The sequence below is a fragment of the Cetorhinus maximus genome, chromosome 1, assembly GCF_964194155.1.
Source record: "Cetorhinus maximus chromosome 1, sCetMax3.hap1.1, whole genome shotgun sequence".
Taxonomy (NCBI): Eukaryota; Metazoa; Chordata; class Chondrichthyes; order Lamniformes; family Cetorhinidae; genus Cetorhinus; species Cetorhinus maximus.
The window spans coordinates 114,120,490-114,132,987 of NC_135879.1; the positions used below are offsets into that span (position 1 = coordinate 114,120,490).

Below are 12,498 nucleotides of genomic sequence, written 5' to 3' on the forward strand. Positions count from 1 at the left end.
CTATAACATAGTGAAACTATTCACTATACATGCTAGTGTATAATTTAACCAGTTTATGGGCAATCCTCCACCTAAAATTCCACCCAAATATAAAACTGTCCCCTAAAATTATAAAGCTGCCATTCACCAAAATTCTAACCTATGTATTGACTGTTGCTCAGAAACACACTTTCCCCCCTCTTCACCATTTCAACCAAACCATTTTCATCGATTTGCCACACTTCACTCCTTGTTACGATCCTTGAAGAGACCACTAATGCTTTAAAAGAAATTCAACCTTCTAGTTAATAGCTGAAAAGGATGGTTTAACAAGATTTCATATTTCATGATTTTTACTGTAACAAATAACTAAAAGCATTATTGACTAAACACTACTGTCTTTTCGTGGGCAACTTATACTTTAATCTAGAGAAAGGAATGTTCCCCTTCTATAATTATCACACATCGCACTCTCTACGGAATTACACTCCTTATAGTAAACAGTTCACAGTTGCTCCCAGCTTTCAATAGGTTCCTGGATCCCCGTTTGGGCTAGTAGCAAAACTGAGTGACCACCTCCAGGTGTTTCCCTTAGTTTTCAGAGATTTTCCTAAATTCACTACTAGCAGTAAAGCCTATCTCAATCAAAAACAGAAAATGCTGGAAAAACTCGACAGGTCTAACAGCATCTGTGGAGAGAAAAAAAAAATTAACATTTTGAGTCCTTATGACTCTTCTTCAGAGCTAGAGAAGTAAAAATATAATGAAATTTATATTGTTTAAGGGGGTGGAGCAGGTGAAGCTGGATAGAAGGCCAGTGATAGTGGAGGCAAAGGAGAGATTGCCAGAGATGTCATGGAAAAAAGGACAAAGGGTGTTAATGGTAGTTGTACTGCCTAAAGGAGGTGCTGATGGTGGCATTAAGGTCAGAAATCAGAATGTGATAATAGCAGGACAAGGGTAAACACTCTGGAAAGAACAACATGAACAAGTGACAGATGGCCCTTGTGGGGGTGGGGTGAGGGGAGGGGACGGTAGTGGGAAAAGAGATTGAAAATAGGATAAAAGGTGGGGATAAAACAATGAGGAACAGCACCTCATCTTCCGATTAGGCACTCTACAGCCTTCCAGACTTAACATCGAGTTCAACAACTCAGACCATGAACTCTCGCCTCCATCCTCACGCCCTTTTATCCCCTTTTTTCAATATTCATTTTAATTTTCATTTTTATTCATTATTTTATCTCCACCTTTTATCTTGTTTTCAATCTTTTTTCCCACCACCGTCCCCTCCCCCCACCTTACCCCCACAAGGGCCATCTGTTACTTGTTCATGTTGTTCTTTCCAGAGAGCTTACCCTTGTCCTGCTATTATTACATTCTGCTTTCTGACCTTAATGCCACCATTGGCATCTCCTTTAGCCAGTACCACTATCATTAACACTCCTTTGTCCTTTTCTCCATGACATTTCTGGTAATCTCTCCTTTGCCTCCACCTATCACTGGCCTTCTATCCAGCTTCACCTGCTCCACCCCACTTGAACAGTATAAATTTCATCACATTTTTACTTCTCTTGAGCTCTGAAGAAGAGTCATAAGGATTCAAAACGTTAACTCTGCTTTTTTTCTCTCCACAGATGCTGTTAGACCTGAGTTTTTCCAGCTTTTTCTGTTTTTGTTTCAGGTTTCTAGCATCCGCACTATTTTGCTTTTATCTTAAGCCTATCTCAATGATTCTTCCCCCCTAGCCATGCCAGGAAGAATCTCCCAGAAACCTTAGATGGTTGTGGGATACGTCTGTTCCAATAGAGACCGTCTCCCTCCTGCATCTGGTTGTGGTAGTACGCAAAGCCAAGCAGCCTCTTCTTTCTGATGACCACACAAAACTATAGTCTGTGTGTGATCTTTATTGATTTGTAGAGGGCCTGTAACCTGATCTCAAAAATGACTTCCTTTGCACTCTGTGGCAACATGAAATATATTAGCATTGCATCCAGGTAGAAATGCTGATTGGTATTCTTGGACCCAACTCTCTCATCTTAGAAGTAAATGGACAGTTTACAGCACAACTGTTTACAACCCAATACTTTCAACACCCTTCCTGGGACTTGGGAGACTCAGTCTACCCATTGTGAACTCAGAGACTGCTGTCATTGTCCCCAACTGTGAACACCTTACCTAGTAACACAATCTGGACCTCTCTTTGATCTTAAACTGCCACAGGTCTGTCGTCAAGCAGACTTCAAAACAGGTCACATGGCCCCCCTTCATTTTACCTTAAATTAAAGAGACAGTTCCAAAACGTAATTTTCTAAACCTTGTCATTCTAACACCTTCCCCCTAAGAAAACAAAAACTCTTACTATCATGATGTGCTTCCCTGAACAATATCCAAAATATAACTTACAACATTCTACACATTTTAACTAACTTACTACATACAAGAAACATTCTCCCCCCATGCTGTCACATTTTTCATTGAACAGTCCATCTCAGCAGTGTCACAATCTTTAACCTGTATGAATTAATACATGTAACAATCCGATGATTTAAAATCCTTTTTAAGGCGATTCTTAAAGTCCTTCCTCTCATCTGGCTGAGAAATGGCTTCATTCCTAATAACTCCTTTCTCATCAGTAAGGGGCGCGCAAGGAGATAGGTGACTATGCCGGAGTGAGACAGAGACTGAGTGAGTAGCGAATTAGGTTCACGTGGGAATTCAGTGCACAAGGAAAAGAGGTATACATTGGAATTTTTTTAAGTTAATTAAGTGAGTAATTAAGTTAACTAAATATTATAGGTAACAATGGCAGGACAGGTGTTCTGTTGCAGCTGTGGAATGGGGCAGCTTTTGGATGCCAAAGCAATCCATGACAAACACGTCTGCAGAAAGTGTAAGCAGTTAGAGGAATTCCGGATCAGGATTATTGATCTGGAGACCGAACTGCAGACAATGTGCAATGTAAGGGAGAGGGGAGAAATACCCAGGCACTTTGTTCCAGAAGACCGTCACGCCCCTTAGAATAGGGCCATCTGTTTTAGTCAGCAGCGAGGGACAGGAGGATGTGACCATGAGTAAAACAGGTAATGGGACCAAGCAGACAGTGATGGAGCAGCCTCAGACTTTGCAATTGTCAAACAGGTTTGAGATGCTGACAACCTGTATGGATCAAAATGAGGTCCGCAAGATGGATGAGCAGGATGGCCATGGCACAGGGAGCCATTCAAGCTGGGGGAGCAAACAGGAATGTAGTGGCAATAGGGGATAGTATAGTGAGGGGTATTGATACTGTTCTTTGCAGCAAAGAGCGAGAGTCCAGAAGGCTCTATTGCTTGCCTGGATCCAGGTTTTGGCGCATTGGCTCAGGGCTGGAGAGGAACTTGCAGTGGCAGGTGGGGGATCCAGTCATCATGGCCCGTGTAGGTACCAATGACACAGGCAGGATAAGGAAGGAGGTTCTGCGTAGACAATATGAGAAGCTAGGTACCAAATTAAGAAGCAGGACCTCAAAGATAATGAGAGATGAACGTGTGGCTCAAAGACTGGTGTGGGAGAAGTGGGTTCCGGTTCGTGGGGCACTGGTACCAGTGCTGGGGAAAGTGCGGGTTGTACTGTTGGGACGGTCTACGCCTGAACCATGCTGGGATGTGTGTTCTTGCGAATCGCATAATTAGGGAAGTAGAGAGGGCTTTAAACTAAACAAAGGGTGTGAGGGATCAAGCTTGGGTACATGTGGCAAATCAAGGGGTAGATTCAAGACAGGCCACCATAATAGTAATATGGGCAATGAGGGTCATAGAATAGCCAGATGGGACAGAGAGATACAATCTAAGAATATGCCAATAGTCAAGACTAGATGTTACAAAGCTAACAAAAGACAAAACTAAAGGCTCTGCATCTGAATCCATGTAGCATTCATAACAAAGTAAATGAATTGATAGCGCACATTGAAATAATTAAATATGATCTGATGGCCATTATGGAGATATGGCTGCAGGATGACAAAGATTGGATCCTGAATATTGAGGTGTCTATGATATTCAAGAAGAATAGGAAGCTAGGTAAAGGTGGATGGGGTAGCACAGTTGATGAAGGACGGCATTGGTGCAATAGAGATGGCCTTGGTTCAGAAGATCAGGATGTAGAATCGGTTTAGGTAGGGATGAGGAACAGTAGAGGAAAGAATTCATTAGTGGGAGTGGTCTACAGGCCCCCTAAAAGTAACCACAATGTAGGACAAAGTATACTATGAAGAAACACCAGGTGCTTGTGATCAAGGGACAGCAATAGTCATGGATGATTTTAATCTACATATAAAGGTATATTAAAAAATCAGATTGGCAGTAGTAGCCTGGATGAGGAGTTCATAGAATGCTTTCAAGATCATTTTTTCGAGCAGCACATTGTGGAGCCAACCAGAGAGCAGGTTATATTAGACTTGGTATTGTGTAATGTGACAGGATTAATTAATGACCTCAGAGTAAAGGCTTCCCAAGGTAGCAGCAACCACAATATGATTGAATTTTACATCCGGTTTGAAAGGGTGAAGAGTGGGTCTAAGACTAGTATTTTTTAAACTTAAATAAGGGCAACTATGTGGGCATAAAAGCTGAGCTAGCTGAAATGAACTTGGATACAAGGCTAGGGGATAGATCAATAGAGAAGCAAGGGCGGGCATTTAAGGGGATAATTCAGATTACTCAGAATAAGTATATTCCTTCTATGAAGAAAAATTCTTAGGGGAGGGCCCACCCTCCATGGTTAACTAAAGAAGGAAAGCATCAAACTTAAGGAAAAAACATAACTGCACAAAGATGAGTGGCAGGTCAGATGATTAGTCAGAATATAAAGACCAGCAGAGAATGACGAAAAGGTTAATCAGGAGAAAAAAATTCGAGTATTAGAAGAAGCTAGCTGGAAATGTAAAAACAGGTAGCAAGAGTTTCTACAAGTACTTAAAAAGGAAAAAAGTAAAGGAAGTGCTGGCCCTCTAGAGAATGGCAGTGGGGAGTTAATATTAGATAATAAGGAAATGGCAGATGAAATGAACAAACATTTTGCTTCTGTCTTCACTATAGAGGATGCAAAAAATATTCCAGTAATAGCTGTAAATCAGGAGATGGAAGGGAGAGGGGAACTTTGTGAAATTATAATCACTAGCGAAGTGCTACTGAGCAAACTGATGGAGCTGCAGGCTGACAAGTCTCCGGGCCCTGATGGGCTTCATCCTAGGGTCTTAAAAGAGGTGGCAAATGAGGTAGTAGTTGCGTTGGTGTTAATTTTCCAAAATTTGCTAGATTCTGGGAAGGTTCGATCAGGCTGGAAAGTAGCAAATATAACTCCTCTATTCAAGAAGGGAGACAGAAAACTGTTGGCCAGATAGCTTGACGTCTGTTGTGGGGCAGGTGTTAGAATAGGTCATTAAGGAGGTTATAGCTGGGCACTTAGAGAAACCCAAGGTAATCGGGATGAGCCAGCACGGTTTTGTGAAAGGGAAATCATGTTTAACCAATTTATTGGAGTTTTTGAAGGAGTAACATTTGCTATGGATAAAGGAGAGCCTGTAGACGGGCTGTACCTGGATTTCCAGAAGGCATTTGATAAGGTGCTACATCAAAGTTTATTGCAGAAAATAAAAGCTCACGGTGTACAAAGTAACATATTAGCATGGATAAAGGTTGGCTGGCTGGCAGAAAACAAAGTATGCATAAATGTGTCCTTTTCCGATTGGCTGAATGTGACAAGTGGAGTCCCACAGGGGTCTGTGCTGGGGCCTCAACTTCTTACAATTTATATCAATGACTTTGTGAGAGGGGTGAAAGCATGGTAGCTAAATTTGCAGATGACACAGATAGGTAGGAAAGTATGTTATGAAGAGGACATAAGGAGGTTGCAGATAGGGTGAGAGAGTGGGCAAAAAATCTGGTAGATGGAGTATCATGCAAGAAAATGTAAAGTTGTTCACTTTGGCAGGAAGAATAAAAAAATGAGTATTACTTAAATGGAGAATGGCTGCAGAATTCCGAGATGTAGAGGGATCTAAGTGTTCTAGCGCATGAATCACAAAAAGTTAGTAAGCATGTACAGTGAGTAATTAAAGCGGCTAATGGAATCCTATCCTTTATTATAAGAGGATAGGAACATAAAAGGAAGGATGTTATGCTTCAGTTATACAGGGCATTGGTGAGACCGCATCTTCAATGTCTTGTGCAGTTTTGGTCTCCTTACTTAAGGAAGGATGTTAATGCGTTGGAGGCAGTTCAGAGATTTACTAGATCGATACCCGGAATGAGCGGGCTGTCTTATGAGGAAAGGTTAGGCAGACTGGGCTCATTTTCACTGGGGTTTAGAAGAATGAGGGATGACTTGATGGAAGTATATAAGATCTGGAATGGTCTTGACAAGGTGGACATGGAAAGGATGTTTCCTCTTGTGGGTGAGTCCAGAACTAAGGGGCACTGTCGTAAAATTAGGGGTTGCACTTTTAGGACACAGATGAGGAGAAATATTTCCTCTAATGGTTGTGCGACTTTGGAACTCTGGCTCTGATGGGTGGAGGCAGGGTCACTGAATATTTTTAAGGCAGAGATAGATAGGTTCTTGTTAGGCAAGGGAATCAAAGTTTATCGGAGGTAGATGGGTTGTGGAAATCGAAACACAAGTAGATCAGCCATGATCTTATTGAATGGCAAGCAACGGGTTGAATGGCCTACTTCTGCTCCTATTTCCTAAGTTTGAATGTTCATGATAGTTAGAGTTCACATTGTTTCCAGGTCCTTGCTTAAAAGATGGCACAATTGATTCAGTTTGGGAAACTTTGTCAAGAACAATATTGCTGACTTAAAATAGTCCCACCATTCTTAGGTATAAATTGTAGACTGAGAAGAAATTCTCTCTCATAATGCTTTTTACTGTCTGAATTCAGTTTGGTTCTTCTTTAAAACCAGATCTTACATGTCATCAGGCTATTGACTTTTTAACTCCATTGTTGGATCACCCTATTCGGATTTTACCTTCTGATCTCCACTTTCTTTCAGAGGTAATGCTCTTTCATGTCCAACTTTGAAAACAAAATGCTTGCCAACGACCTGAGTTACCTTTCTCCTAGCTAAACACAGGATCACGGTCTCCTTTGCTGCTTTAAGAATCTTGTTCATATTCTGTTTATATTCCGATGAGTACTGATTGGTCGGCAAGCTGCATTGCCATGGAGAATGCACCACTGATGGTGACTGACAGTTAACTGCCAAGCATTGTCTGAAATTTAAACCAGGCAGTTTGACCCTGATTGGTCAAGACATTGCCCTGAGGAATGAGTCAGCAAATGGCTGTCACTTACTTTGTTTAGCTGAAACAGGCACAATGCATGTACATGTTCTTTTTGTCTGCAAAGAACAGGGCCCTGTGTATTAATATATGTAGCTTCCAATACACACAAATGTGGCACATTATGAGCCCGACTGACAATTTTAAATTGGTTGTCAGCATAATTCTTAGCACACTGAGGATGATTTAGCAAATGTTGTCCAATCGTGGAATCGCATCTAATGTTGGACACTGTTTTGAGTTTTGCAAGCACAGGCTGGTTGGATACGGTCTGTACCCTGCCTGTTGCGTACAGCGGCTGAGAAAGGCTGTTTGATACAATCCGCAGTCTTTGGGATGTACGACCTACATATCTAGCATCATACTGGCACTGGCACTGAAATTCACATATCACATTACTCATTTGTGATAGGCAGAACATCTTTTTGGCTTGATGGCAGCATCCTGTTAGTGGCGAATATCATTTCTGTTGCTACTGCAAAGTAGGAGCGTGAAACAGCTAGCCTCACCAGCTGCTCAAATTTTTGAGATAGCTTGCCCTTCCAGGGTAGTCTGAGGTAGACTGGGCAGTTTTCAGGGTAGAAAGCGACGGCCTTAGGCTGGTTCACGAATTTGCGTCATATATAGTATGAAATGATGTGATTAAGCTAGCCATTATCCTGCAGGATGTCTTTGATGCGCCCTGTTTCAGCATCAAGCTTGCATGGTGAGCAAATGGCTCGGTGCCCTATTTACAAGATTGCTGATAAGAACAACCTTATAGCATGTTGAACTGTAAGAATCCCAGCGTGTATGTTGACCTGTGAAGGTAGGCTTGCAGTAGATGGTGGTAGAGAACCCACTGGTGAGATTTCTCAACTAGCACATCAAGGAAGGGGAGTTCACTTGACTGCTCCAATTCATAGGTGAATTTGAGGGCAGGATGGAGCCTATTAAGCCATATAAGGAAATCGTTAAATGCAGCTGCGGATTTAAATATAGCAAATGGATCATCCACATTTCGGAAATATGCGAAGGGTAGATGGTTAGGTGTCATTCCATCGAAATCACATTTCTCATGGAACCCAACAAAGATGTTTGTGAGAGCTGGGTCTAGAGGGGGTCCCATGGCAGCATCATCTATTTGGGCATGTAACAACTTCCTTACATGTCTTAATGGGCTCCATCCTGCCCTCAAATTCACCTATGAAATGAACTCTCTTCCTTGACGTACTAGTTGAGAAATCTGCCAGTGGATTCTCTCCCATCGTCTACCGCAAACCTACTTTCATTGGTTAATATATGCATTGGGATTCTTGCAGTTCCACACACTATAAGATTGGTCTTATCGGCAATCTTGTAAATATGGCCCCGAGCCATTTGCTCGTCATGCAAGCTTGATGCTGAAATAGGACGAATCAAAGACATCCTGCAGGATAATAGCTACCCTGATCATATCATTTCATGCTGTATATGACACAAACTCATGAATGGGCCTAAAGCCGTCACTTTCTGCCCTGAAAACTGCCCAGTCTACCTCAGATTACCCTGGAAAGGCAAGGTATCTCAAAAATATGAGCAAGAGGTGAAGCTAGCTGTTTTCACACTGCTCCTATGCAGCAGCAACATGAGCGGTATTCGCCACTAACAGGATGCTGCCATCAAGCCAAACAGATGTTCTGCTTATCACACAACTGAGTAATGTGGCATATGAATTTTAGTGCCAGTGTGATGCTAGGTATGTAGGCTGTATGTCCCAAAGACTGGCGGATCATATTAAACAGCATGTCCCAGCCGCCTTTTGCAATGGGCAGAGTACAGACCAGCCTGGGCTTGCAAAACTCAAAACAGTGTCCAACATTAGATGTGATTCTGCGATTGGACAACATCTGCTAAATAATCCTCAATGTGCTAAGAGTTACACTGACAGCCAGCTTCAGATTGTCAGTCCGGCTCATAATGTGGCACATTTGCGTATACTGGAAGCTACATATATTAATAAGGCCCTGTTCTTTGCCGACAAAGAACATGTACATACATTGCACCTGTTTCAATTAAACAAAATAAGTGACAGCCATTCGCTAACTCATTCCTCAGAGCAATTCCTTGGCCAATCAGGATCAAGTTGCCTGGTTTAAATTTCAAACAATGCTTGGCAGTTAACTGTCAGTCACCATCAGTGGTGCATTCTCTATGGCAATGCTGCTTGCCGACCAATCAGCACTCTCCTCACATACAGCATAAATCGTTGTTTTCCCCATTATATCAGTATTCTTGCGAGTGTCCTGATGAGTGCAAGATGAAAAGCTTAGACATGTCTCTTTTTCAGCAATACTCAAGTTCTGTACTATCAGGCATTCTTGACATTCTTTTTTAATTAGCTGTCACAATTTTCTACACTCCTTCTGTTTTTCATCTTCCCCTTCAGTATGAGCTTTGTCCAACTGCTTCTGAGCAAGATCCACAGCTTCTTCATTTTACATTCCAAAGCTTTAATCTGCTTCGTAATTCCACAGTAAGAGCATCAGCTAGAGACCAATCCTTTTGGGAATAGAGCACTCTCTCTCTCTGTTTATCTATCAGCCTGGAGCGCTGCTGCTGCATTCTATATTCAAGAACACAAAATTTAGGAGTAGGCCATTCGGCCTCTTGACCCTGCTCCGCCATTCAATAAGATCATGACTAATCAGATTGCAGTCTCAATTCCACTTTCCCATCTGCCCTCTATAGCCCTTGTTTTGGCATCTGTGACTTCAGATCTGCAGACAAGTGCAAAGCAGACAGATTCAGTTTGTTTGCATTTCAATTTAATATTTGTGCCGGTCAGAGGTTTCAAGGGTTGTTTACTCTCAAATGTCTGACCTTTTGATTCTTTGGACACACCTTTCGTCAAAATAATACTTTCTACAGTAGGATTAAAAATAGTCCCAGATTTCTCTGGCTCATTGTCAATTTAAATGGACTTGCATACCATCCCTGAAGATCGTAATGCTCCATCTCCCAGGAGGTAATTTCCTAGTATAAAATCAACATTATCAATAGGCAATTTAGACACCAGTCTAACAATAACAGGCCTATTGACTAAAGTGTAATTTAAATTCACTCTAGACAATGGAACAGGTAAACAATTTCCATCAATTTCCGGTATCAATACATTCTTATTTAGCAAATTCTCTGGAGAGAAAATCACATCTTTTGCTAACAACAAGCTTTAAACCGGCCCGTATCCCGAAGAATAGCAATCTTTTTGGCCCTTTATCAGACAAAACTGGAGTTCACCTTCAAATATGAAATTCTCAATCTTTTATTCTCCAATTTACACCCATTGTAAATACATTAGATGACATCAGTTTATCACAAGCTTCAATCACTGGTGCAACATTTTCCGGAGAAAGACTAGACAATCCTATGAAGCTTAGCCTTCAACCTCCAGTCAGCTTTCACATGTCCTCTTTTATGGCAAAAGAAACATGTTGGTTGCCTCAAATCATTTTTATCTCCTCTACCGTCTCTTTCACTACTCTGAGAAACATCTGTCTTTTCAGTCTTGCTATTCCCATGGTATTTCGTGTTCTGTTTACTTTCAACTCGTTTACCTCTTCAGCTTATGTACAGATTTACAAACAAAGGTTTGCTGCCACCTGTGCGTGGAATAATTTGTAACTATCAGCTAAACTGCAGCATCCTTTATTTTAGAAACATTATGCTCTTTTAAGTGGGACCTGATTCCTTAAAGAATAAGGTTTTTAAATTCAACCAGTAACAACGCCTCTCTAAGGTTTTCAAAAATCTGTTTGAGCTTCATGGCCCTATACCATCGATCAAACACCATGTTTTCTCTAGCAGAGAAAGTTTGATTCGGCCTCTTCCTCAAGATTCTAAATTTTTGTCTAAAAGTTCCTGGAACTAGCTCATATGCATTAAGCACAGCGGCCTTAATGGTGTCGCAATCTGCAGAGTGTTCATCTGAAAAAGTCAAATAAACTTTCAATGTTTTTCCTACCAAAACACTAATAAAATTGTCCAAATTTCTTGCAGCCACTGTAACTTGGTAACAATTTTCTCAAATGAGCCAAAATACATTTCAACTCCTTCCTCACTGAATTTAGGTACTAGGCGAATATTCCTTGCCAAACCAAAACCATGAATTAAACCTGACTCATCATCAAGTCTGCCTGCTATCCCCTGTTCATGTAATCAAAGTCTTTCTCTAACCAGTTCAAATATCCTGGTTTCTCTTTCTCTTTGGAATTCAAGTCTTTTCTTTTCCTTTACTCTTTGAAACTCACTCACTCTTTGCTCTCTATCTCCCTTTCTAACTTTTTGTAATTCGAGTTCAAGTTTTTTCATTTCTCTTTATTTCTCTTCTCTTTTGAGTTCAAGTTTGTGCTTTTCTCTATCTCTTTGCAGTTCAAGTTGTTTCATTTGTAACCAAATCCTTGCTAACTCAAACTATGTTGTATCTGAGCTAGTATTTTCTTCTTCAAGGTTCAAATGTTCAGCTAATACCTCAACTATTTCTGCTTTTGTAGCGCCTACTTTTAACTCTATTTCCAACTTTTATGTCTTGGGTAAATGAGTTTGTTGGCCTGCCAAACTCTAACTACACACCTTCTTATGTTCTCATCAATTGTTGCTTGCAATCAATAATGAGGGGAGAGTGATGCAAGAATAAACAGTGATAATTTATTGAGACATAGGGCAGAGCACCAGATCATACATGCTCACTCAGAAACCTCCAGAACTAGACTCTCAGTTCCCAATTGCCCGCACTGTACAGTGATTCATCAGTACTGTCACATGATCAGTACACTTGCATTCTCTTAAAAGGGACAGGGTACCTCACTTTACCACACCAACCTTCCTGCTATCACTTTTAAATTAAACTTTGTAAACTGTTACAAGGCACAGAAATACAAATCCTCTCTTTCAAGGAAAGCTTCAACAACAGACATAGCCATTTTTAACTTTTCAATAAATACAGCGAAATCACTGAAATCTTGTTTGTTTAAACTCTGGCCAAACCCAGTGGTACTTGTCTCATCCTGTGGATTCAAAATCCCACAAACAGCTCCCAATTTGTTACGATCCTGAAGAGACTGATAATGTTTAAAAATACATCTGAACTTCCGGTGAATTGCGGAAAAAATTACATGACAAGATTTCATGTTTAAAAATTTTTACTGCAACAAATAACTAAAATGTTACTGAAAA

The 12,498-nt window shown here is 40.9% G+C and overlaps 1 protein-coding gene across 1 annotated transcript in view; it reads right to left on the minus strand.

Annotated features, from left to right (window-relative positions):
* Positions 1 to 12,498, minus strand: part of adgra3 (adhesion G protein-coupled receptor A3) — a 250,405-nt gene that overhangs the window by 16,584 nt on the left and 221,323 nt on the right. The window lies entirely within an intron of this gene.